Source organism: Phaseolus vulgaris, chromosome 1, assembly GCF_051622355.1.
Source record: "Phaseolus vulgaris cultivar YP4 chromosome 1, ASM5162235v1, whole genome shotgun sequence".
In the NCBI taxonomy this organism is placed as follows: domain Eukaryota; kingdom Viridiplantae; phylum Streptophyta; class Magnoliopsida; order Fabales; family Fabaceae; genus Phaseolus; species Phaseolus vulgaris.
In genome coordinates, this window is record NC_143498.1 from 39,278,100 (window position 1) to 39,283,603 (window position 5,504).

Sequence of the window (5,504 nt, forward strand, 5' to 3'; positions counted from 1 at the left end):
ATGAGAAGCATGAACAAGCCTTCAAGAGGCTAAAAGCTCAACTCACTAATGTGCCCATTCTAGCTTTACCAAATTTTGCAAAAACTTTTGAGCTAGAGTGTGATGCATCGGGAGTTGTCATAGGTGTGGTTTTGTTGCAAGGTGGGCATCCTATTGCTTATTTTAGTGAAAAACTTCATGGAGCCACCCTTAACTACCCTACATATGACAAAGAGCTCTATGCACTTGTGAGGGCCTTAAAGACTTGGGAACACTATCGAGTTTCTAAAGAATTTCTCATTCATAGTGATCATGAGTCTTTGAAATATTTGAAAGGTCAACATAAGTTGAACAAACGCCATGCAAAATGGATGGAATTTCTTAAACAATTTCCTTATGTCATCAAATACAAGAAGGGTAGTACAAATATAGTGGTTGATGCTCTCTCAAGGAGACATGTGCTCTTTTCAAAACTTGGAGCCCAAATTCTTGGATTTGACAACATAAGAGAACTTTACAAAGAAGATCAAGATTTTGCATCCCTCTTTGCTAAGTGTGAACATAGAGCACAAGAAGGATTTTATGTGTTCGAGGGGTATCTTTTTAAAGAAGGAAAACTTTGTATACCTCAAGGCACACATAGAAAACTTCTTGTAAATGAATCTCATGAAGGAGGTGTCAGGGGCCACTTTGGAGTTGATAAGACTCTTGATCTTTTAATAGGAAAATTCTTTTGGCCTCACATGAGACGAGATGTTCAAAGACATTGTTTTAGATGCATTTCATGTCTAAAAGCTAAATCTAGAACAATGCCTCATGGACTCTATACTCCTCTACCGATTGCAAGTGCTCCATGGGAAGACATTAGCATGGATTTTATTCTAGGACTGCAAGAGGTTTTGACTCCAATTTTGTGGGTGTGGACCGTTTTAGCAAAATGGCACATTTTATTCCATGTCACAAGGTGGATGATGCTCAAAATGTTTCCAAACTCTTCTTTAGAGAAGTGGTAAGACTTCATGGATTACCTAGAAGCATAGTATCGGATAGAGATCCCAAGTTCATAAGCCATTTTTTGAAAACTCTTTGGGAAAAACATGACACTAAACTTCAATTTTCCACATCTTGTCATCCTCAAACGGATGGACAAACGGAAGTAGTCAATAGATCTTTTTCTACTATGCTTAGGGCAATCATGAGGGGTCGCCACAAATCTTGGGATGAGTATCTTCCCCATATTGAGTTTGCATACAATAGAGTAGTTCACAAGACTACTAATATTTCCCCATTTGAAGTTGTGTATGGCTTTAACCCTCTTACTCCTTTAGATTTGTTACTCCTTCCTAATCCACAAACTTTTATGCATAAGGAAGGTGCTACCAAAGCTGAATTTGTTAAGAAAATGTATGAGAAGGTTAAAGCACAAATACAACAACAAGCTAAGAAATATGTCAAATATAACAATAAGGGGAAGAGAGAAATCATTTTTTAGGAAGGAGACCTATTTTGGCTTCATCTTAGGAAGGATAGATTCCCAACTAAGAGAAAATCAAAACTTAGTCCCCAAGGTGATGGACCTTTCCAAGTCCTCAAGAGAGTCAATAACAATGCTTATAAACTTGATTTACTTGCGGAATATGGAGTACATGATACTTTTAATGTCATTGATTTGTCTCCTTTTGTAGGTACTAATGAAGAAGATGAAGCATTGGATTTGAGGACAAATCCTTTTCAAGAGGGAGGGGATGATGGAAGAGCTCCAAGCACCAACTCAATTGAAAGCCCACCAACATGTAAAATTGGGCCAATCACTAGAGCCATGGCTAAGAAGCTTCAAGAGGATTGGAACATTGCCACGGATGGCAAAGAAACCTACCTATACATGCTCAAGACGCCATAATCTCTAGTGTAGAATAGCATTTAAATTCTTGTCAAAATTAGCATAAGAAATTTCTTTTGTAATTTTGTTAAAAAGAAGATTGGTACCTAAAATACCAACCTAAGTTTAATTAGAGTTTCCTAAACTTCTAAAATCATTGCACATTCTAGATTCAAGAACATGTTTTCCATGTGCTTCAATTCTAGGCGCCAAATTCAAATAGGATAGTTTGAATTTCCCTCTTTTTTACCTTGATGTAAACTGACCTCCCTTGCTATTTAAGGAGTGGCTTGGCTCATGATTTTACAAGATTAATCTAATAGTGAATTGCTGCCAATTTTGTGCCAATCTCACTACTTGTCTCCTACCTCTCTAGGATAGACAATTGATCTTCAAACTTTCATTCTACCAAAGTGAGATGGCCTCACCACTCACACTTCATGCATAACCTTCACCTCCAAGGCAACCCTCATCTCCTAGGAGAGCCTGTTCGTGCACATCCATTGAGCTTCCGCAAAATTCCACCAACAATTCTCCAAGAATGAAGGCACTCTTCCATCATTAAGGTTTAAAATTACAACCCAATCCTATTCCACACACTTAAGAATGATCCAAAGCTCTTTCAAATCTTGAAAAAACTCTTTTGATAAACTCTTTTTCTTACACCAAAATTAGGAACGTAAAACCACCTTTATATAGACCAACCAAGTGGTCAAAAGCATTTAATAAAGGAGCCAAGTTAGTTAGGATCATTTAAAGCATATTAAAACCACTTAACAGAATTTTGTTAAGGTTTTCAGAAAAAAAATCTTCGAAACAATCGGTTGAATTGACATGACAGCAAAGTCAAGCTTTTCAAAAACTACTAATGTAAAAGAACCTGTTGTTTCAAAATTTCAATCTGTTGAAATTTCAATAGCTTTTTAGAAAACCCATCTTTTCAAAAGGTTAAAGATTCAAATGAACTTGGATCATCTTAAGGAGTGAATTAACAAGTTTCAAACAACTAGACACACACACAACAGCAGCAAGGTCTTCAAGCTTTCCACTTGGATTTGGAGACATGAAAACATCTTGTTCAACAAAATCTTCCTCACCCAGGCATCTTATGCCTGGGTGATCGGCTTTTAACGATCGTCTGCCGAGTGGGCTCTGTTAGAATATATGGCCTTAAACGAGAGGGGGGGTGAATTGTTTAAGAAAGATTTTCGTAAACTTTTAAGCCTAGAATGAAAATACTTCAAGAAAACTTTGATTAAGAAATCAGTTTTTCAAAACATAAAACAAAAGCACAATACTGGAAAAACAATTGGTTGTTTTACCGAAACAATCGGTTGTTTTACCGAAACAATCAGTTGTTTATACCAGTTATCAAATAACAAAACTGAATTTAAAGAGATAGGGATAGAGAGATTGTACACAAAATTTTATACTGGTTCACTCCAAACCCAGAGCTACATCCAATCTTCTCAGAAACCCTGAGGAAATCCACTAAGCAATCACAACTTGATCACTTACACAACAACCAAGAGAATGACCTTGAACACCTCAAGAAACACACTCTCCTTGGTCAACACACCTATACCAAGATTGTTGATCTTGATCCCCTCAAGAACACACAACCAATCTTAGCAAACACAGAAACGAAACATGCTTCACAGAGAATACAAGGATTACACTTGTTACAAAAGATAATCTGAAATCAATACAAGCAGAATCCTATTCCACAACTTTGATCAATCACACACTCTTAGCAATCTCATCCCTTTGAAAAACTCAAAAACACTTAGCAAAAAATTGTCAAAGATTAATTGTCAAATCTGTTTTTCTGAATTTATTCAAAGATGTAGTTTGTTATCAAATCTTAACAAACTCTTAAATTGCATTAAAAGATTGGTCAAAGCATTTAATGACTGGAACGTAAGCAGTTAAAACATTTAAAGCTCAGTAAAAGATAAAACAGTTTTTTTGTTATGGTCCCAAAACAAACAATCGGTTGTTTCCTCGAATCAATCGGTTGTTTTGGTTCTTAACAGTTCAACCATTTTAAAAACAGTTTTCAATCTTTTTCTCAAAACACCTAAGTATAAACAATCGGTTGTTTCGACAAAACAATCGGTTGTTTTAACTTAGTTTGAAAACATTTTACTTTCACAAAGATTGAGATTGCCTATGCTTTAGATTTAATCAAAGGGTGAATTACAACATATAAACTACCCCAAAACTAAGCTAAACCAGCACAGCAACACCAAGCACAACAAAGGCTTCAACATCCTTCAAAGGGTTTGGATTCTTCAAAGCTTGAACACCATTTGCTTCAACAGGCTCTACTCGCAGGCTCTCCGCGTAACACTCCATGGCAATCTTTTGATCCACGTGGATTGTTAAGAAGTCGCCCGACAAGGAGAGAAACTTCATTGCAAGATGCGAAGTAGACACGATCGCTCCCAGCTTGTTAAGGAACAACCGCCCCAGCAGGATGTTATAAGAGGTATTGGCATCAATAACCAAATACCTGATCTTCAAATTTTTGCTTGCTTTGTCTAGGCCGAAGGTCATGTACAACTCGATGTACCCCTTCGTGCCTACTCGTTCGCCCGAGAAACCAATCACATGGTCGTCATAGGGTGTCATCTCTTCTATTGGAATCCTCATAGCTTGAAAGGTTTTTCAATAAAGGATATCCACCGAGCTCCCTTGATCAACCAAGGTCTTTATGACGGTGAAGTTATCAATATTGACCGATCCATCGGGTCATCTTGCGAAGGTTCGATGCCCTTGAAGTCTTCATCTGTGAACATTATAGGTGACATCCTTGGTCGAACGGCCACAGAATTCACCTGATGAACAACACGCAAGTGCTTCTTCCGCGCACTGTTTGAGCTCCCACCCCCGGAAAACCGACCAATGATGGTATTTATGACTTCACGGCCTCTCCTTCGATTGTCCCTGGGAGGATCGTCCCTCCTCCCGCGGCGTTCTTAGTGACGATCATTATCCTTCAGCCCTGGAAGGGTGCGGTCCCTCTTCCTTGGTGCTTCCTCCCTGCAAGGGGAACGCCTGGTGGTGCAGCCGCCTCGCACAAAGCGGCGCAAATGCCCAGCCTGGATTTGTTCTTCTATCTTTTCCTTCAAGGCCTGACACTCTTCGGTTGAATGACTGGTATTCTGATGATACCAACACTTCTTGCTACGGTCAGCACCATCAGGACTTAGAGCCCTTCTGGGTGGCGGCATCAGCTCTGCACTAAGGGCTTCCTGCAAGATCTTTCCTTTATCGACGTTGAGGGGTGTGTATCGTGAAAACCGGGGTCCACGATTATCCCATCTGAGATCACCTCGTCCAGACCCAGACCTTCCATGCCACTCCTTCTCGTCCTTCTTCTCACCGCTCGCTTCCGCCCGAGCCTGGTTTTGGAACTCGTGCAACTCTTCCAACTGCATGAACTTGGCAGCTCGGCACCTAATTTCATCCAAACTCGTCGCAGGTTGCATGCACAAGCTATCTACGAAGGGTCCCAGTCAGAGGGCTGTCAGCATATGATGCATTGGCACCTTAGGACTGAGGTTCCGAATACTAATAACGACCTTCCCGAACCGATCGATGAACTTCCTTAGGGACTCTCCCTTCTCTTGGTGGATGCTAA